The 22,724-nt window shown below is 42.2% G+C and overlaps 1 pseudogene; it reads right to left on the bottom strand.

The window, feature by feature from the left end:
* Nucleotides 1–9,634: 9,634 nt before the first annotated feature.
* On the bottom strand, nt 9,635–10,067 carry LOC129335326 (tumor necrosis factor alpha-induced protein 8-like protein 1; annotated as a pseudogene).
* Nucleotides 10,068–22,724: the final 12,657 nt, after the last annotated feature.

Raw genomic sequence — 22,724 nt, 5'->3', positions numbered from 1 at the left:
CTCTTTTGCTCCTTGCATGAATTTTGTTATGTTATGATCATAATACAGGAGTGTCATTTGTTGCTCTCAGGCAAGCAGCAGTTGCCCCTGACAAGCAGATGTGTTGTCCAGGCTGTTTAATGCTGAACCTTCACAAGAATTCAAAGCAGCACATCAAATCTATGCATATCATGGCATGACTTGCATGTGGTCTCTTGAGTGATGCGGAAGAAAATGCAAGTGCTCAGTGTCTAGACCTAAGAACATGGGACATGATGATTGTCACTGCATGTGGGAGCAGCAGGTTTGCACAGTTAGATTTAGTACTCATTGTGAGACTAAAACATAAACATCAGACAATTATATTAATCTTGTGTAGTGTGGTTGTTACTGGCTTAGGATCAGGGAAATCTAGATTATAAACCTCACACAAAGCTCTGTGAGTGACCCTGGGCCAATCATCCTCCCTTGGCAGGATACACACATAATAGCTAATATCAAAAAGAGTCCAGTAGCACCTTTAAGACTAACCAACTTTACTGTAGCATAAGCTTTCGAGAATCACAGTTCTCTTCATCAGATGGCATCTGACGAAGAGAACTGTGATTCTCGAAAGCTTATGCTACAGTAAAGTTGGTTAGTCTTAAAGGTGCTACTGGACTCTTTTCAATTTTGCTACTACAAACTAACACGGCTAACTCCTCTGGATCTAATAGCTAATATGTGTGCCAAACTATTTCTCACTCAGTTTTAAATAAAATGTCTCTATTTTTCTTTTTTGGAAAATTTATCCCCAGCCTACTTACTTTGACTTATTGTGTATTGATCAGAAAAGTTGTCACTTTCCTCTCCAGTTATATAGAGATAAAAGCAATACCGTCTTAAGGCTATGCTTGTCTTAGAATTCCATTTTCCACATGTTGACTTTCTAAGCTCTTGCTAATGTGTCAAACTCCATACTCCAGCATCTTCTTCTTCCAGTTAAATGGATTTCCTTGCATCCTTGTCAGGTATGCATTTCTTCTTGTGTATTCTTTTATGTCTATCACGAATTACATTGAGTAGTCACTTTGCTTTTGATTTATCTTTAGTAAAAGCAGATTATATGGAGAGCCAGCGTGGTGTAGTAGTTGAAGTGTCCAACTAGGATCTGGCAGACCCAGGTTCAAACCTCCACTCTGCTGTGGAAGATCACTGGGTGACCTTGGGCAGGTCATACGCTCTCAGCCTACGCTACCTCACAGAGTTATTGTGAGGATAAAATGAAGGCGAGAAGAATTATGTAAGCCGCTTTGAGTTCCCGTTGGGGATGAAGGCAGGGTATAAATGAAGTAAATAATAAATTATATGTGGCTGATTCTTTACAACTGTTTTCCTTTTTTAAAGCTGGTTTTATTAGCGCATGGCTATTAGCTTAGCCCTGTTCAGAAGTTACATTCAATACTGAATGGAAGTACCCTGGGGGTGGGGATAGGAAATGGGAAGGGGCCACATGGCTGTAAGTCCGTGAGCCCCAGGTGCACTATGCATACATGCTCAGCATAACTTCTGAAAACACTGCACATTCTGTATACTTAGTTGTGGACCCTGCTTGATGCCTGCAAGGCCTTTTCTTGACATAGCTCTAGTTAGCAACTCGTTGTGCCAGAGCACTGCTCTGATAAGGGGATATGCTCTGCTGGGACTCTGGCTCAGATCAGAGCAAGTGCATTGTATGCAGAAGATCCATGGCTCAATCCCTGGCATCTTCAGTTAAAGGATCTCAAGAAATATATAATGGGAAAGACTGCTCTTTGCCTAAAATCCTGGAGTTCGAGCTGGTAATTCTGAGTTAAAGCAGGAGGTGGGCAATCTCCTGCCTGTGCTCAATGGACTGGCAGGAGCAAAATGGGGGAGGAAATGGTTTTAGGTGATGAATTCCCTGAATCTCTATGGTTTTTACCATAGAATTTTGTGGAATTCATAGAGAAACTTGCAAAGCCACTCTCTCAGAAATGAAGCACAGCACAGCATAATGCCACTTCTCCCATTCTCCACCCCCAAATGCTGCCCATGCTTTTTGGCTGGCAACCCTAGCTAACTAAATCAATAATCTGACTCTGAGTATATTTCAAGTATTCCCCTGCATCAAGGCAACCTTGACCTCTTCCATACATCATGAGGATTTGGGTCTAAAGTTGCTAGCCTAAACGTGAAGGAAATAGCTCCCCCTCCAATTCCACATCATCGGGAAAGGATGAAAGAGGCAAGCAGGGGGGAGTAGAGTCTTTCAGAACTTATCTTCCAGTGTTGAAGGGGTAATAAACTGCTTGCTTTGTGTATTCACCTTTTCTCTTTCTCTGCTGTTGCCCCGGGCCTCTTCATCAATGCCCTAGGAATGATCACTGGTGTGGTAATGAGCTTGCAGACTTCTGTGTAATTGAACCCTGTCAGTGTAGCCTACGAAGTCTGCCGCATCTGTGTTGCCTCATTAATCCAAACCGCTCTAATTTTATTTCTGCCTTGGTCTCTCCCTCCCCTGCCCAGAGCAATTTTTTTTCTCAGATTGTAAATTGTGAATCTCTTATTTTTATCTCCTGAGATACAGGAATGAGTTGCTAATTGCTCTTAGCAGCTTGGCTGGCCACGTGCTAAGGAGAAGGTGCTGAAGAGAGACAAAGCAACTATAGCTACTGCTTTCTTAAGACAATATATGGCGTTGGAAGGCTCATAATTCTTTTCAAACTGTGCATTTTACATTATTGGATGAAAACATGGGGTTTTGAACATTTAGTGGCAGCATAAATCTTATTAAAATGAGGGATTTGGGAGCAGGCAGCAATAAATCATTGGATTGAAACTTATTAGGACTTTGTTGTTCATTCACCCTGTAAGATTGGCAAAAGTTGCACTTAGGGTTGCCAGCTTTACAAGGAACTATTGTGGCTCTCCTCTTAACAGCAGCTTAAGATCAGTAGCTGATGATGTTTATCTCGATGCTTTGAGAAATAGTCACTTGCTATCCTTTCACTGTTTAAAAGCACAGGAAAAAGCTAGGGCTTGTCAGTTGCCATACCTAATTGTATTACTTATGCATTATTGCTCTCTTTTCCCTATCACATTTTGTCTGTCTTATTGGTTTGTCACAACCTAGGTGCTAATCACTTCTCAAAGTACTTCTGAACTTTTGGGACACCTGTGTGAGTGTGTGTATTTGAATGGTTATGACTAGAGATGGGCACGATCCAAAAAAAAATACCGATTAAGCCGTTCGTGGATCTAGGCTGCTACCAAACCCAGGCCACCTATTCTAACCGATCAAGTCCCATTTCCGATCCGGAATCGGGAAGGCCAAAGCGGGAGGGCGCTCCGCTGTTTCCAGCGATATAGGAACGGTGGTTGGTCGCCTCCCTTCAGGGAGGGAGGGGACATTCACACACACACACACACACACACACACACACACACACACACACACACACACACACACACACACACACACTTAGAGTAGGGGGGGAGTTTTTAATCCGGCAACGAGCCGCCTCCCCTCAGGGAGGGGACATTCCCAGGGCCAGATCTACGGTTGCCAGTGCCCAGGGCAACTGTAGTCAGGCTCTTGCACGCGCGCATGCACTCCTGGGTCGCCCCCACCCACCCACGCAGCATGCCGGCTGTCCCAGTGCGCTGTGGAGCTGGCAGCAGTGCGAGTGGCTCGGCAGCTGCCCACGCCGTTCACCTGCCCTGCAAGACAAGGGGCGGCTGGCTTGCCCACGCACCCCTTGTCCTGGGGAAAGGCGAACGGCGTGGGCGGCCTCCCAGCCTCCCGCGCTGCCTTTTGCCTTTCCCCAGGACAAGGGGCGGCCGGCTTGCCCACGCGCCCCTTGTCCTGGGGAAAGACGAACAGCACAGGCAGCCTCCCAGCCACCTGCACTGCCTTTTGCCTTTCCCCAGGACAAGGGGCAGCTGGCTTGCCCGCGCGCCCCTTGTCCTGGGGAAAGACGAATGGCACGGGCAGCCTCCCAGCCACCCGCACTGCCTTTTGCCTTTCCCCAGGAGAAGGGGCGGCTGGCTTGCCCACACGCCCCTTGTCCTGGGGAAAGACAAACGGCACGGGTGGCCTCCCAGCCTCCTGCGCTGCCTTTTGCCTTTCCTTTGTGCCCATGGCTTCAGAACACCCCCTTCCCCCTTCCTCCCCTGGGTTGCTGCTCCCTGGTTGGAAGGAAGCCTGCTAATCAAGGAAAGCTGGGCTTCCATTCGTGTTTTGAGGGCTGCAATGCCCACAAGTTTCAATACACATTGGGTGTGAGATGGAACCCACCATTAAAAATTGAGGTAAGATGGATTACCCTATCCCCAGAGGATAGTGTGTTCATTTTTAAAAAATGAATAAAAGTTTAAAGGACATGCAGATACAGAGAAGGGCATGTTATTTATTGCAATTAGGAATATGCTTCACAAAACGTTGTGTAAGAACTCTCCTGTTATAAAAGTGATATTAAACCTAAATACGGCATTGCTTTGCTTTCAGAACCTTGTGAAGAAAGCCTGAGAACTTCTATAGGACCAATGTTGTGAAAGGTGGTTTGTGGTTCTTCCACTTGGGTACGAAGTTTACAAGTGCAGCAATGCACTTTGGGGTTTGGATTAATATCACCTATGTGTGAAGTATAAACTATGAGCACAAGTCACATTTTCTAATGTCACCTTTGGATCTTTGCAAGCGTCCCTAGAATAATAAAAGTGCTGGAAAGCTGTGTTCAGTTTCTGTTCATGAAAATTTGTTTCTTTACTCCCCTGCCGCAAACCACATTGTTCTAAGTATCACAAAAGGTGATACTTAAAAACCATTCCTAAAATTCAAGGGAATTACTGTTGTAGGACATACTCTTTGAATTATGTGGCTGATTGCCATTGATGGCTACTTGTTTTAGCAGACACAGAAATTTCCTCCGCTTACCACATATGTTAACATAATTGGTTGTCCAAAAGAGTTGGAAATTTTTTGAACAAAAATGTCATTAAAGTTATTGTTGTGTTTTTCCCCGTATACTTTTTCTTTCTTTCGCAAAAAATGGTATTGCTTAAATTTTGCACAGTACAGAGTGCTGTGCATCTGCATAATATGTTTTTTTTTAAAAAAGCATTAAAATATAACTCTGAATAAATGGTTGCAGTATAGTAAAGTTCATTGCAAAAGGTTAACAAACAGCTGTGTGTTTTCTGTGTAAAAGATTGTAGCACTTCAAAGAACACTAGTTCCCTGAATGATAGGAGAACCCAAATCCTTAAAAATACAGCATCCTCAAAATGAATATTTTGCTTAACAATAAGCATAAAACAGAGCTAGTGTGGCACAATCTTCACCTTTCCTCCTCATAATCATAGGAGAGTTTCTCTCACATTTTAACATGCCATGTTTTCCAGCCTCAGAGCAGAGATGACAGAGAAAGCTACAGAACAGCACCCTGAGGGTGCAGCAACAAATCTTAGACATTGGCAGGTTGAGGCTTTGGATTGGATTGGCCTGAGAAATTTGAGTCTTTAGAAAATCCGTTTGTAAGTGGTAAAAATAACTCCCCATTTCAAAAGCAATGCTGTGTTTATGCAATACTGCTGATGTATCCCCCCCCCCCCCGTTATGCCTAGATACGTTTTTAAAAATCATATGTTGAATGTATATACAGAAGGGTCAACCTTAAAACAATCTCAACAAAATCAGTAGCCGTAGATGAACTGGTTTTAAACTGAATAGATGTAATTGTCTTGTTAACCTTTAAGTTAGGTGAAGTAAGGCCATTCTGTCTGGAGAAAGTGATCTACTTGACAGGGGATGGGTTTTATATCGTTTCTTTTTTCTTGTTCCTTATTCCTTATTTTAGCAGGGAGTCAGTGTATATTGTTCATTGGTATACTAGGACATTTTGGAGGTCTTTCATTCATGGGGTCATGATAAATCAGAAGTGACTTGATGCACATAACATACACACATGCTGCAACTATATAGCATGGTGAAATGATGCTGCAATCTCATTAACAAATATGGCATGTTTCTATATTTGCGCTTCCTTTTATCAGAATGCAATATTGATTTATTGACACAATTCTACCCTCCTTTTTGTATAAGTGCCCCCAAAGTGGTTTACAATTACATAAAAACTTGATAAAACAAGCAGTTAAGTACAATATTTTGGGCCTTAAAAACCCAGACTCTGAATAACTAAATGATAGATTTTTCTTTACTAATGGGACTCAGGTTACAAATTTGATTTATGGAGTATTTCTTGTTTATTTATTACTCGATCTTGTTGGCAATGACAGAAACATAGAAACATAGAGCTGGCAGGGACCCAAGGGTCAACAAGTCCAACCCCTTGCAGAGTGGGAGAAATTCACAGCTATCTACCCCATCCCCACCCAGTGACCCCTGCTCTGTGCCCAGAGGGAGGCAAAAAGCCTCCAGGATTCTTGGCCAATCTGATCCTGAGGAAAATTTCTTCTGACCCTGAAGTGGCAATCAGCATTACCTTGAGCATGTGAGAAAGGTCCATGAGAGCCAAGGCATCTTTCAGTTACCTTTTGATTCTGAAATCTTGAAATAATCTGTAGTGGCCATCAATTCAGTAGAGTTTCAAGTACTTTAATTTTTTTAGAAGCTTCTTTTGTTAGCAATTCTAGAAACTATGAATGATCTTATAAATTGTTTTTAATTTCTTAGCTGAATGTAAAATAGACCAGGTCCAATATAGAAATGAATCCCAAATGTCCTACCCCTCCTCATAAACCCAAAGAAATCCTAAGAAACCCCCAGATTCACAGCTGTAACGATATCAGCTTGAGTAAAATAAAAAGATGGCACCTAACTGGAACAGCAAAAACGTTGTAACCATCTGGTGACAAAACTGGACAGTACCCAATTGAGTAGCATAGGGAGGGTAGCTTGTTTAGCACAGAGAACTACATTAGGAACACACAATTAGCTAAAAGGCTGTGGTAAATTTGCATGTTTTATTTACACATAATTAACACAATTTGCATAACATTTGTAAGGGCATTGCGAATTCAAGCCACATCTGGTGGGCATGTTACACTTCTGTGATGACATTTGAGACATTGCTGTTGTAAGATTAGTGGCAACAGATTTTAGAATATCACTTGCAGATTATTGTCAATAAACGTAGATTCCATAATAATCTTATTTTACACCAACTAATGAATTTAGGATATAGCAAATAAAATGATTTACTTACACAAATGTGCTCCAGAGAGGTTGTTTACCAAGTTTATTAGTCCAGAAAATGGTGGCTGAAAATCTCCATTGGGGCCTGTTGTAGTACTAAGAAATTTTGACAGCTCCCTCAATAAATCTGACAGAGCCTTTTAAAATTGAGAGTTTGAAGTCTTGGGGACAGGACAAACAGACATTAAGATTCTTTGTTAAACAGTAAATGGTAGCTTGTGTTTTAAAATTAGGAACGGCTACAGCGATTATCTAAATTCCATGTTTTCTATGTGCTTTCCACAATGTCCATGTTTCTTTTTATGTTTTATGAAATTTTATGATACTAATTGTGTTGCTAATCTGCAATTGTCATTCTTAAAATCTTTGGCTCTTCTTATTGTATAACTCATGGTCACAGTCTTGTTCTTATGTGCAGTATCCCTCCCACCCCCATCCTCCGTTATTTCAAGATTCTTTTTGCCTTTAAATATTTTCATTTTTGCATTGCTTTGCCTTTATTTTTCAGTCTTCTTCTTCCTTTCCAATTTACTTGTCAAATGTACTACTCCCTGTGCAAGAGGTCCTCATCTTTAGCCCTTCTCCTTAAAACTTTCTATTCCATTTTTGTCATACTCTTCTCCAGTATTCATCTGGCTGCTTCTTTTGAAAATGCCTAAAAAGATCCTCTCATTTTTCATAAATCCTGACTCATCACTTCCATTCCACATAACTTGTTCTTAAATCAATCTTTCTTGGCTATCTCCTTCAATTCTATTATATTTCCTCTAGTCATTTGGTCCATTTAGTTCTAGCCTTATTCTTGATGCTTGCCGTCTTGAGACCTTGCATGCACATGTACCGACAGGCTGGCAACTGCAAGTAGATTTTCCCAAGATGCACAATATCCATATTGCCTTAACAAGGGTGATGTTCATATATTGCATGCACATACAGTTTTGAGCGTGAACCAACCACTGGATTTTACAGGATTCTTGTTCACATGTACTGAAGCTGTTTACTCATACGAAGTATGCCCATTGTCCCTGTTCAGACAATGTGATGACTGTGCATATTAAGAGGATTGTGGACAGTGCATGCTCCTGATACGCACAGTTGCCAGTTTTGCCACTGCATGTGGATGTACTATCTGAAAAGGACTAGTATCTTTTCCCTTCCATCTTCCAGTTTCAAATCATCTGTACCAAACTAGCATGCATATGTATATAAATGGACGAGGAAAATATGCAAAACTGGCAAACCCTGAGAACAGTGTGAGGGATGGAGCCAGGAGTACTGGCATTGTGCCAACTCACTGACATCACTTCTGGTTTTGCAAAATGCCAGAGCATGCTGTGCCAGGTTAAACCAGAAGTGACACCACCTTGCTAGGCCTTTCCTTCCTCCAGTTCCTCCCATTGGTGCCTGAGGCAATCATCAAAAGGAATTGCCGGGAGGTCTTCCATGATAGCAGAAGGCCTGACGTCCCTAAGCTAGAATAAGCTATTCATTTTAACTGGGCTTGCTTTTGGAATCTGAGAATTGAAAGGATGGAAGGATATCAGGGTCATAACTAATCCTGCGGCACTGAAAGGTGAGGTCAGGACTCTGGAGTTAAGAATAAGTGAGCACTCAAGCCTAAAACGTTAGTACTTTCTTCTGTTATGAGTTCTCAGATGGCAGATTCTCTGAAAAGGTTTATTGGTATCTCTTTTTTCCTTATCCATCCTCAGCAACAATTTTTGTTGGTTGTATCTTTATATGTTAACTCAGTAGGAGCTTGTAAGCAGCTGCAAGGAATTAGTGTGATTAATTCTCAAGGATATAGTGAAAGTTCAGTTATATTCCCAAGAATCTTATTTATCTGCTGATACAGATAAATCTGCTGACCTGCCATAAAGGATTAATGTGTGTGTGTGAGTCTGTGTGTGAAAGTTAGGATTGCCTGTCTGGGGAAAGAAAAGTACAGGAATGCGGTGGCAGGGGAGAAGTATGCTCCCACATGTTCTGGAGCTCCCCCGCACACACCCACATTGTGCCAGGAATGACATCATTCTTGGTGCAATGCAGAATGAATGGGTTGCACCGGGGGCTTGTTGAGAGAATATCAGCCCTCAATTTAGTGTTTGGGGCTGATTGAGTGAGAATCAGCCCGTGTGACCCCATTATTTCTGTGTCACACCAGGAATGACGTCATTCATCGTGCGATGTGGGATGCTCTTGAGGTAAGTGCCCGCCCCTGTGCAACTCCCCCCATGCCCTCCATTCCCTGGTTGCCCCCCCCCCCCAGGACCTGGCACCCCTAGTGAAAGTGCTGCGGGTAGCCTGTCATCTCAAAGTTTGCAAGCTGTCTTTTGGAGTTCAGTAGGTAGAGAGAATCCAGTAACTGGCTGTAAAAGAAATATTTTTTGTGCCTAATAGTTCTTTTTTCCTATGAAAACTAAGGAAAAAGGTACATTGTCATCCCATTCTATGTACTGTCACATTAGCAGTAACTGCTTGATGCAGGAGGTCATGGCGCTCATTGAGCATAGTGGACATGACCCAGTGGTCAAAGGTGAAATCTATTTGGTAGAAACTGACAGCAGTCATGGCCAGAGTGTGTACCTTCTTGTGGAAGATGACAGGCTATCAGTAGCAGCTCGTCCGAGTTGAACTGTCCATTGCGGTAGAGAACCCCCAACTTCATGACAATCTTGATCAAGTTCTTGATGATCTTCTGGGCGTCCTTGCGATTATGGGTGAATTCCTTGGTTACCCGGTACAGTTCATCCAAAATCTCGCTGCTGGTGTCGTCAGTGAAAATGCTGACCATGTTCTTGGATGCCATCTTGCTCAGGAGTTTCTTCTGATCTTGGAGAGCCAGATTCTTTGTGCTGAAGGTGTCCATCTTCTTTGACCTGGGACATCCAGAGGTCCCTGCAAGCGGGGCCTTCGGTACTGCAAAGGCTCACCCTCTGCAAACTCTGCCAACTGCAAAACTTCCCCCCAGCGTTGAAAATATCTCTCTTCTTCTTCTCCCCCCCCCCATTTAAAGCCCACGGTGGTTTCTGCAGCAACTCTGTTTGTGGAGTCCTTGTTGCCTGGAGAAAGCAGTGCTGGCCGCAGAGCCCGAGGCTGCAACCCAACGCCTTTTGGCCCCCGTGCAGCAGAAAGTTTCAAATTCAGCAGTAACTAAAAATTAAGATTATTGTAAAATGATTCATGCTAACCTGATAGTGTATTTTAGTCTCTTGTCACAATGTCAGTGGTAGGTTGCAGATGAATTTTGAGCCCTGTTTTTGGTGTGCACATTAACTGCCAAAACAATGGTTTATAGTTAAAGCATTCCAAACTTGAATAACCTTTGTAATAAAACCCCTCTGAACTGAAAAGAGCCATAGAATGATTTATACAATAGGCTATCATTAATGAGCTTTTATCAGTATTTCAAAAACAGTGCAGGAAGCGTACAGTACCAAGAGGATCCGAAGCAATGCAGGGAGGACATGTTTCAGCAACCCCTTGAAACGTTCAAGATTATGTGTGTGGGGGGAGGAGGGGGACTATACATAGGCTTCCTAGTTTTGGCCACAGTCCAGCATACAAGCACATGTACTTAATTCCATTAACTGGAATTTTCTCCTACCCTCATCCTCAATTAGTATCTTAACTCTGTTGGTGCTGTTTTAATTGTTGTTTATATGTGATTGTTTTATTTATATTTTATATCTTAATGTGATCCACTTTTGGGAATGCTTGTTAAGAAGCAGCATTAAAAAAAACCTCTTAGATTAATAAGTGTATCTAGGTCTGTACGGGACTGTTGTCATCCTTATCATTTTCACATTCAATGAATATTTGTGTATAATTCATCAAGCACCAGTTTAGAATCTACTGCATATTTTCTGGAAGTCAAAGTTGAAAGTAGCAGTCTCCATTGAATGATATACAGGGAAGCGTCTAAGGCTGTGAGGACTAGATACAAGAGAACTTTACAGAAAATTACTTCAGCCCTAGCTAAAGTGGCTGGAGAACTTCGAGATCTGGGGATTTAGGGAATGAAGTTGAGCCTTCTCAGACATTATTCTCAGATCCACTATTGTCTTCAAACTTCAGTTTACACAGGTCAAGGGTGTGCTCCAAGAAAAAAAGGGATCCAGTATTTGGGAGGCGGCAGATTTTTACCATGAGTTCTGTCTTTTTGGGTAGGATTCAAATCCATGTTTAAGTTAGGGCTACCAAATTCCAGGTGGTGGCTGGAGATATCCTGGAATTACAACTGATCTCCAGGACACAGAAATCAGCTCCCCTGGACTGCTTTGGAGGGTGGCCTCTATAGCAATATATACACTTTCCTCAACCCTTCCCTATTCAGGCTTCACACCCAAATCTCCAGGAATTTCCCAACCTGAAGTTGGCAACCCTAGTTTAACATTCAAACCCATCCAGGTTCTGGAGTTTAAGGACCATTATTTTCAATTGTGAATGTATCTGAGAATCTGGTGAAGCTGTTTATAAAGATAATGACACTAAATTTGCACAGAAAACACTTCTCCCTTTAATCTAAAGATCCCATACAATTCAAACCGACTGAACAAATGGGTTTAATATAGGTGCCTTTTTGCACAGGTGCACTTTTCTCTACTTATTCCTGGCCGAAGGGGGGGGCGGGGTTTAGTGGTCAAGTGGTGGTGTAGCAGGAGAGCACCCTCAGGCCACCAGAATTAAAAAAAACCCTGCATTTATTCCATTTTCCTACTCTTACAGAGACTGATTGACAATAAAGTATTTTTACCTTTCCACTGAAAACTCTGCATTTGCCATCTGTGACAGATTGCATATTTTAAAAAGCCTAAAAGGGCTGTATACATACAGCTGCAGGACTGTTAAGGGTTAATCCCTCACAGAATCAGAGAATTTTGAGTGACCAGCTACTCCAAGGCATCTGATTGGGTCATATGAGCTGGAAAGAGGAGAGTCTGTTTTCAGTCCTAGCAGAGAGGAATCTAGTATGAACAGCTGAGAGACAGAGTCATAACGGAAAGCAGTTTTAACACTGTCAGGGGAACTGGGGAAAGTTGGCAAGGTTGTTTGGAAAGTCGGTGCAGAGTCCCAATGGGCCACAGAAAAGAGATAGATCATCTAAGGAAAGGAGATTTTCTCTACCCTGTCATATAGGGAGGTAGCTCTGGAGAGTGAAGAGATCCCTGGTTGGGTGTGGTTGGAAACTGCCTGTGGAGACCTCCAGATTCAGTTAACAACTGAAGGAAGGCACTGGTGTGGGAAGAGAAGTGGATTGGGGTACTAGAAAGTGAGTACCAGCATTCCTAACTTCAGAAGAGAAGGAGAATACTAAAAGAAAGTATACCAGAGTGCTTGGGAAAAAACAAGGGAACCAAAGCTGAAAAACAGAAGCCTTTAAATATCTCTGAAGAGCACAAGAACTTAAGTCTGTGCATGTTCTGATTTTACCACAAATATAGATACACACACACACGTTGAATTACCTCAGAAATTTTCAACCCCTGATTTCACCTGACCTTTTCCCTTTAAAGTAAATAAACTGGTTAGTTATTTTTGGAATTTTAAAAAATGCCTCTAATGCCATTTCTGTTGTATAAGAACAAGGGAATGTCATAGCTTGCTTTGCAGAAAACCTCCATGAAATTCTGCCATTATTCCCTACAGTGTACTTTTTCAGTGGGGGCTAGAGTGGCTGTTTTTCAACCAAATGACACCAAAATTGCAGGGGAGCTAGGTCTGTGTGTCAACTAACAACCTCCTCATCAAATTTCAAGGGAATTGGACCAATGGAGAAGGGGGGGGGTAGGTATTGCACTGATGCTCTGATTTCAGTTCTGGTGTGAACCCTAAAGTGATGTTATCATGTTGGTGTGATGCCCCTGGGTTCCCCCCCCAAATTCTATGGTAAAACTATAGAGTTGGGGAGGAGTCCTAGACAGTTATGCTGATGATGTCACTCCTGGGTTTGTGCAGGAAGTGATGTTGTGGCCTATTTCCATGTCTCTGATCCTTACAGCATGCATGTTCGTGAATACTTGGGTGCACAGCTTACCATTACCTACACATGGTGAAGTACATTTTGTACTGTTGAAAACCTCTTATAGGGCATCTTTATTTTGTTTTTCAACCTCTCTCTAATTAAAAGAATTATCACCCTCTTGGCTATTAAATCCACAGGGGATGAATTATTGCACAATGAATGAATGCAGTATATATCAAGTGAAGAAGAGCCTTCAGCAGTGTGCAGCACGTGGGAAAGGAAGGCTTAATGAAGTGGTCCATGACAAGAGAATTGGGGTGTTTGTGTTTAAGAGGAAGTGATGGTAATTTTATTCTTTTAGGGACTGCATGTGTTTGTCTAATATCTGTTGTTCCAGGAGACTTTATAGAAATGTTTTTTTAGAAATAAAACAAATGGTTTCTTTATGCAAGGAAAAATAAGTTAATAAAATGCATATCCTCCGTGACCATTGTTTCAAAAGGGGATAACATGAGATAGCTGCAGAAAGTAATGTTAAAAAAGCCATACATCCCAGTGTGAACATGAAATATAGTGGTTATCATCATATTGAACATAAATCTGTAATACCTGTGTTCAGATACCAGGTCAGTATTTGGGTGGCCTGGAACAAGCCACTTTCTTATTAACTTCAGTTTGCTCTCTGTAAAACTAAATTATTTCCATCTGCTCTGGATTTGTCCTGTACATTTGTAAAGCTGTTTTTTTTAACCAATGCAAAAGCAATTTGCTTGAGACAAGCTGAATCTTTTCAGTATATTAAATTTTGTGATTCCAGACATGCCCAAAATGTTAGAAGTCCATTAACTCTAAGGAGTATGTCAGACTACTGACACTTGTGGATGATTGCTAAGTATAAAATATTCATTTCTCTGCTGTCATATGAGTACTTATAATTGCTTGTCTCTTTAAAATACACATGACTGGTGGCTGACCCTCAGTGACGTGTGCTTCAAAGAGATGAGCATCTAAAATATATGTATGCATGCATAGTTCAAATTAGGGCCAGAACCTGAGATTCCAAAGTATAAAAATACTTTGTATAAAAATACAAAAAGTATCATTTGAAGTGCACCTCCAATTAAAACTAGTAGATAGCCGGTGAGGTGAAAAACCACAGAGAACTGCTGCCAGTCAGAGTAGACAATACTGAGCATGATAGGCTGGTGGTTTGACTTGCCATAATGCAGCTTCACATGCTTTTTTCCATCTCATTTTACTGTTCAGCTGTAACAAACATCAGGTTTATGCATGCTGGACTTGTCTACAATTATACAGAATACACATTATGTTCATTATTCATCGATGAGATATACCTGGGATGGGTGGAAAGGATGCAGAGCTTAGAATGTCCATCTGTCTGTCTGTCTCTTGGTCATTTGTATCTATCTAGATACACTTATGATCTATCTAGATACAAATGATCACAAGTGTGAGGCCCACTAGAATTTGCAGGGGGCATCTCATTTACCCTCCTCCACTGTTCCCTCTTTCCATTCCCTGAAAACCCCCAGAGCCTCTCCCCATTTTCTACTTCTTTTTTTCCTTCCCACCCACCAGCCAACCTACCATTATCTGAATCCCCTTGTGTTCAGTTTTCCCTCTTTCCCTACTACTTGCAACTAGGGCTGCCAGGTCCCCCGGTGAGAGCCCCCTGCTCCCAGCCTACCCCTTGCTGCCACTCAGGCCCGGTCCCCTTACCCTCCCACTGTAAGGGGGGATCCTGGAACTTACCATGGTGCTCTTCTAGCATGAGCATAAAGCATATGTGCACTCCCGCTGGACGCGATGTCATCACTTCCTCAAGTAACACCATCATTCCCGGTAGCGGCCATGCTCCTGTACTTCACAGGGGCCCAAATTGGTCCCTGTGAAGCATGGGAGCATGCCCACTGGGCATGTCATTTCCAGAAATCACATCATCATGCCCAGAGGGAGCACACATATGCTTTGCACTCGCGCAAGAAGAGCACAGTGGGAAGTGCCAGAGTCCCTCTTCCCACGGGGAGGATAAAGGACCTGGCAACCCCACTTTGTAACCTTTCCTTGGGAAAAGTCTGGCTGTCCCCATTGTGTGGTGCTGAACCCACAAGGACTTGCACAGGACACCTCATTTTACTATGTATTCCCCTCCCAACACTATCCCCTTTTTTCCTCTTCCTGAAAACTTCTGTATCCTCACCTTTCTCTGCTTCCTTCTCTCCTTCCAGCTACCTGTTATCTGTCCACCATCTTCAGGTATATTTCTTTACTGTACTCCAATATCTGGATTTTAGTATACACATATTTGTCTGTGTTAAAAGTTAGAATATTCATCTATGGCAGTGTGTATACACACACACACACTCCTCAGCCTGCAGTCATGTTGTACAGCAGGACATAGCTTGGTCCTTTAAGTGTTCAACTGTTATTGGACTATTATTGAACCCATCTGCGGGTGGGTTTTTTGCGGGGGGAGTAATTTTGAATATGCTTTTGGTAAGCTCAGTCAGCTGGAGAAAAGATTGTGAATAACTGTTGTGTCTGAGTGGTCAGCAAAGCTTTGAAGAATTGATGCCATTTATTTATATGCAAAGTTCTACTATTCTTACTATGGCTGTTCATATGCAATGGCAGCTTCATGAAATTACAACTGATGGTGGCTACTTCACTTTAATCATTCTCTCTCCCTCTCCCTTGCCAATGACAAGTTCTAGAAACTAATTCTTCTTTTGTGCCAAATGAGTCATAAATTTAAACCACATTCTAATGGGTTGATTTAATCTTTTCTGTGCCACGCAGTAAGTAATAGTGCCGGCAATGTGACACAAACAGCTTTTATGACCCTCCAAATACCTCTGCTACACATGGCTGTTTAATAGGTCTGTTGTGAACAATATTCTTGAGAAGAAAGCTGGCAGTGGCTGTTCTGAGTCATCAAGAACTTCCACAACAGGATTATTAAACAATTAGTCTTGATGGGTCATGTTTTCCTGGGCCATTTATATGTGCCTCAGGTGTTTTGTGAGGCAGAGATGGCAGTAATAGCTTTAATCTTACAGAGACACAAATATGTGTACTAGTGAAGATGCCTGCTTTGGCTCTTGAAAAGTCTGACCTGGTTCCTGTGTTGTTTGAAATTTCAGTATTACAGGAGTTACAAAAAACCTTTATACACACCACAGCTGGAATGGTTGAGCAACCTTCCAGCCAGCTGCTAGACTTGGCCTGGCTACCCTACCCAGGATCCAAATCCCCATTGTACCATGGAAACTTGCTGGATAATCTTATTCTCTCAGCCCAATCTACTTCATAGGGTCATTGCTGTGAGAATAAAATAGAGTAGAGAACAATGTTATAAGCTGCTTTTGGTCCCTGTTGGGGAGAAAAGCAGGGTATAAATATATCAAATAGATATACAACAAGTTTCTTCAGCAAAACTAAGACAGGGTAGGAAGAGGCTCTGGCTATTATATTTACTTCTGCTTAGTTTCCTAGGCATCCTTTTCTCATGGTGGCGGGCTGCTATCATTGCCCTACCCCATTCCAAGCTACAATGCTTAGTTCCATAAGGAGCTTGGCCATTTCATTGTGATTTTCCACATCTCCTTAGGATGGGCCTTTGAAAATGTGGGTTGTCATAAAGACTCGTTGTTTGCTGGCTATCACTGTATAATAAATATCTCTAAACATACATTATGCTTCTCAGAGGCACCCAGAACATATGCTCAGGCCATTAAGATGGGAGAGGAAGGCATGAAGGAAAACTGCTGAAGCGTGGATTCCTTTTGAGAGTTCTTTCAAAAATGGCATATGTCAGATCAGAGAGATTCATCTTGTTTCCAAACTCACTTTTAAATGCATGCTTTTGATTTTGCAGATGTTGTTAATAACTTTGGTAATGTTTCTGGGCCCCAACCAGAATAAGGAATGACTTAAAGCAACTTTGATATGAACAGAACTAAAACGTCTTCTACCCCCTGGTCTTCTAAGCCTAACTCCAATAAAAGAAAAAGTCCGAAAACTGTCAATATAAATACCTCTGCAGAAAAGTTAAAACAAGCTTTGGGTTTCTGTGAGGCATTGCAGAAAAGGGGAACAAATTAGAAATCCTCCCCCTCCCTTGAAATCTTCCCTTCTTGGATTCTATAACCTCTTTAGGGCTTTGCTCCCTCTTTCTTTTACTGATTAGCAAAACTCTGTGGAACACATAGTCAGTCCTCATCAGGCTTGTTTTCGGAAGAAACAGTGGGAAGGGGGAACCAGCACTTACCTTTTACTTTCTACTGGGATGTTACTCAGCGAGCACGTGGCCCTGATGATGTCACTTCTGGGAAGTGATGTCATCATGCAAGGTGGGGAGCGTGCACATGCACACTTCACAGTGGGCCGAGTTGGGCCCCAAAGGGACCAGATTTGACCAGTCTGGGGCACAAATCGGCCCACTGTGAAGCGCGCATGCACTCTCGGGGTGACGTGATGATGTCAGTGATATTGTCACGCTGGTCCCAGGAGCGTGCCCGGGAGGCCTATTCCCTGTCCTTCCCCTTTGCCAGCTGGGTAAGCAGTAGTGAGGAGTGAAAGATGGGAGTGGGGGATCCCCCGCCTCCACCAGGGGAATGGGATCCCTGGGAGGGAGTAGTAGGTAACTTACGAAGTTATGTTTTTCTGTGTACTGAGAAAGTCTCCTGAATATAAAGAGATTCGTTCCTTGTCTGTGAGTGGCCTGGTTTTGTTGCTTTCATGTTTGTCACTTTGCTCTTAGGCATAGTGATATGAAGGTAAAAAATAACTTCCTTGGCACCGAAGTGGACAGGATAAGTTTGCCAACTCCAGATTGGGGAACTCCTGGAGATTTGGGGGTAGAGCCTGGAGAAGGGAAGGACCTCCACTGGATATGATGCTATAGAATCAGCCACCTAAATCAGCCATTTTCTCCAGGGGAATTAACCTCTCTAGCCTGGAGATGAGTTGTAATTCTGGGAGATCTCCATCTCCATCTCGATGGTGGCAACCCTAAGACAGGACAATCGTTTCTTAATTATAGCTACTGGTGTACATGCTGGGCCCCATTGATTCTGGTGGGATGACATGTTCCTAACTGCACAAGATTACAGCCATTGTCTTTTATTAAAAACAAAAACTGCTGGGAAACATAAAAATTTGCAGTATGTATTAACCATCGTGCCTTTCTGCCAGTATCCAGCGTATATAAATACTGATTTCAAAGGGGTTTGCACAGCAGTAGTGTTTGCAAGATTGTTTTCTTTCTGCTGCTGCTGCCACTACGATACACCTTTTGCTGTTTGCTATTGTTAGAACAGACCTGGAGTGAACAGAATTCAGCAAGAGATTCTATTGTATAGCTTTAGGATGTTTGTTAATCAATGTAGTCTTTTGCTTCTGGCTCAGGCAACATTTGGTTAACTTAAATAGATTTAGATTATCATATATTTTTCAGAAGGATCACAGCAAGACAGCTGTAATGGAGATCTGAATTAAAATGCCATTATTCTAAAGCACAAAGTTCAGACATCATTAGTCACTCTCCCTATAAAATGAACAATTTTATCATGAAATACTCACTTAATTTATTATTGAAGCTAATATATTTTTAAATTATTCACAGGATTTTTATTGGCTAGATTTGTCTGTGTCTGTAAGATTCAATTTCATTTTAGTTTACAAAAATTCCTTTTAAAATAACTTTGTCTTATTTATTTTCCCTCTAACATAACTGTGTTTTTATACATTTAACTCTGAAAAGCACATCTGTCCCTAACAGGAGAAATGTAGATTTGCACATAATTTGAATTATAGCTTATTCTTAATATATAATTAATAGAAGATTAGCTGACACGAAATTGGCTTTCACATTCAGTAGTTTGAGGGAGTAACAGTAAGAGAGCCTAACATTCATGGTACATTTAAACTGTGAAAGGAACCTTTCTGGACAATGGGTGATTATTTTTCATTCCCTGATGGTAGAATTGTGGGGATTGGCTTTTCTCATACTAGCCCACAAAGTTCAATCTTTCCATACTAGATTTGGGGAGGGGGGGCAGCATTTGCAAAATGAGTGGGTGAAATAAGTCTTGCTTTCATTACTCCTAAGTAACTGAAGCACTTCGTAAACCAAGATTGATCAGAAAGCAGAAGTTAATGATGCAAAATGAGTTAAATGTTTGAGGTACAACTAAAAATTACAAAAAAGGTGAAAGCTGTCATATAAATATGAATGATAACAAGAGAGACTTGCAATTAAAATTCCAAAATAAAGGCACATATAAGTATCAATAAAATTCAAGAAACGCACAGATTATATCAGTAATTCTAGAAATACTAGATGAGAATATAATGCATATACAATGATATAGATATTGGTTTATTCAAGGCTGGCTGGAGACCATTTTTGGTCAAGTAGTTTTCTGAATGCAACAGTGGGGGTTATCTACACATTACAACATCCTTGTGGCCGTTTGGGAACAACACAAGGACTTCGTATCAGATATGTAATGCGAGTTTTGTGCCTATTACACACATATCACTGTTGGCTCCCTTGTTAAAATATGGTTACTTATGTACACACTAGAAACAAAGCCCGTTGTGGGGAAAAAATACAACCATCTTTAGAAAGGGGAGGGTCAGCAGGCATTGCCTCCTGCTCTGTTCCTGATTCCAGGTGGGTGAAGAAGGGGTGGGAATTGCCACCTCCTCTGCTACTGATCCCAGCTAGATGAAAGTGGTGGGCATTGCCTCCTGCTCCGAGCCTGATTCCAGCTGGGTGAAGGGCGGGGTGGGGGTGGGGAGACAGGCATTGCTTCCTGCTCCACTCCTTATCCTGGGTGGGTGAAGGGGGAGGCGGGCCTTACCTCTTGCTCCGCATCTCATCCCAGCTGGGTGAAAGGGGTGGGGAGTGGGCATTGCTGCCAGCTCCGCACTTGATCCCAGCTGGGTGAAGGCATGCGGCAGGCATTGCCACCTGCTCTGCACCTGATCCCACCCTGGGCTTCCCTTCATGGCATGCTGTCAGAGGGATGGGCTGCCTCTTCTGGGCTTCACTCCATAATAGTACCCTCTGGAGGTGCACTATGGTAGGAAGTGAGTTGTCTGGAACATGGTTAGCCTTTTATAAAGTAGGATAAGTTTTATAATGGAGCCAATAGCAGCTGCACCAGGCAGATTGCAAAAACAAGAACATGGGGGAAAGGCTAATATGTCTTCTTCCCGCCCACTTTGGTTGCATGTAGAAAAGGGCTGGTGTGTGTGTTGGAGATGCATTGGAGGCATCCTCACACATCTGATACCTAATCCTTGTGTTGTTCCCCAGTGACCACAAGGATGTTGTAATATGGAGACAGGCCTTGAGAGATGTTATCATTGACATTATTCATGGGAAAACATGTTGTGGATCACAGTGCTCCAAGTTGTCTGCCTATAATTAAGTTCTTGACTGAAAAAAAATTGGTATGTTCCTTTATCACCGATGTAAACTATAGAATGAGAGAGCACACAACTACTTTGCTATTTCTATATTATCAAAAAAAGATAGGAACTACAATTATCAGTTTTTCTCATTTACATTGTCAAACTGAGACTAAACAATAGGATAGAATTTTCACTACAGATCCATAAACCATTGTTCACCTCAAGTTTCAGTTCTTAAAAGCAGCAGCTTCATTTCACGATTTCCAAATTTACCGAATTTGGTAATATTGAAATCTCTATCTGCGTTCCCATTTAATGAAATTAATAAAAGTCTATAAAAGTCTATAAAGTCTATAAAAATTCCTGCCAAGTTCCCAGAAGAGTGCATGGATAGCGACATGTAACCGTTGGGGGCTAATTAGGGAGTTACTTTTCTTCCTTCAAAAGGAGTTGAAGAAAAGTCTTAATACTAACACCCTTAGACAACAGGTAGCGACCATCCCACCAATTAGGGATTCTAAGAAGGGACATTTCATTTTATATCACCTCATGGCAATGGATTCTAAAAAGGGACCTCATTGTCAAATCTTCCAAGGATTCAATGGTTTTTTCCCACGGGAAATCTTAATCTGGTATTGAGAGCATTATCCAAAAGATGTTTTGAGCCTATGACCTCATGTCCCCTAAAGGAATTGACCTTTAAAGCCATCTTTCAGATGAGAATAAAATCAACAAGACAAGTGTCAGAATGGCAGGCACTAGCAGTAGATAGAGAGTCATGCCCTTTCCTCCAAGTTGGTAGAGCATGTTATGAACAGAACCAACTTTCTTCCAAAGGTGAACTCCATGTTTTCATAGGACAGAAGAGATAGTACTTCCCTCCTTATAACCTAATCCAAAGCATGGGAAGGGGGAAAAAAGAATCTCACTACCTTGATATATGTAGAGATGTGAGATTCCACTTGGGCAAGACTAAACAGTTTTTCACAAGTCTGGGACACTAGTTGTGTGTTTGCAGGAGGTCCTCCTTGGGATAGAGAGTGTCCTTTTCTTGGCTAAGTAGGTAAAGCAGAGTCAAGCCAGAGGTCTGGAGATGCCCATAGACGTTAGGGCGCACTCACTAAGGGAAGCAGTGACACAGGCAGCCTATAAATCCTTTAGTTTTTAGAAACATTGGATAAGGTGGTCACATGGAAATCAGTATATTCTCTCATCAAGAAATATAGGATAGATAAGTTGTCCTCCCCAGAGACAACCTTCAGCAGGAGGGTACCACAACACACCATCTAGGCCTGGAAGCCGGACTACCCACCCTGGGGCACACTGCTCTTGTATGTCCCAAAAGTATGGACTGCCGCCACTCCTAGGACCACCAGAGAATGGAAGGTTTGTATTCACTTACTGTGAAGCTTCCTTTCTTGGTGGTCCAGGAGTGGGGCAGTCCTACCCACCCAAGTTTCTTGGGGGGGTGGCTTCTAGGATTGGATGAAGAGTTAGGACAATAGTCTTCCTACCAGTGGATTCAAGGGAGGGACCTTTCTATTTATTAAAAAAAAATTGAGAAGTTATTATTTTCCTTCTTGATATCCTTCCTGATGGGGAGTCAGGGCTTGGGAATGGACTGGCAATTCCAGGGACAAGCCTCTCCCCTCCAGGATCAAAATCAGCTGACTGACCCTGCCTTTGGAGAGGAGAAGGTATATCCCAAAAGTATGGACTGCCCAAAAGAATGGACTGCCCCACTCCTGGACCACCGAGAAAGGAAGCTTCATGGAAAGTGAATACAAATCTTCCATTCCCTACCTCCCCTTGAAAAGAACAGTGTGTATTTGTGCATGCGTGACCACCGAGTGCTCAATGGGCTGAAAGGAAAATGAAAGAACTAAACAGATCAGATCTGAGCTGGCACCGGTCCACCTGGAACAAACCAGTAATGGAATGAAATTATTCTGACCCCACCCACCCCCGGAACTAAAACTAAATCCAAAATTTTCTCAGTGTATACCCCTACCAGAACGGTATGCAATATTACAAGTGTGGTCTTACCACAGATTTTTATATGGGTAGTATGATAGCATCAGTTTTATTCTCTATTCCATTCTTCATTATGGTCAGTGT

This window comes from Eublepharis macularius, chromosome 9 (assembly GCF_028583425.1).
Source record: "Eublepharis macularius isolate TG4126 chromosome 9, MPM_Emac_v1.0, whole genome shotgun sequence".
In the NCBI taxonomy this organism is placed as follows: domain Eukaryota; kingdom Metazoa; phylum Chordata; class Lepidosauria; order Squamata; family Eublepharidae; genus Eublepharis; species Eublepharis macularius.
This window is presented reverse-complemented; position numbering and strand designations above follow the sequence as displayed.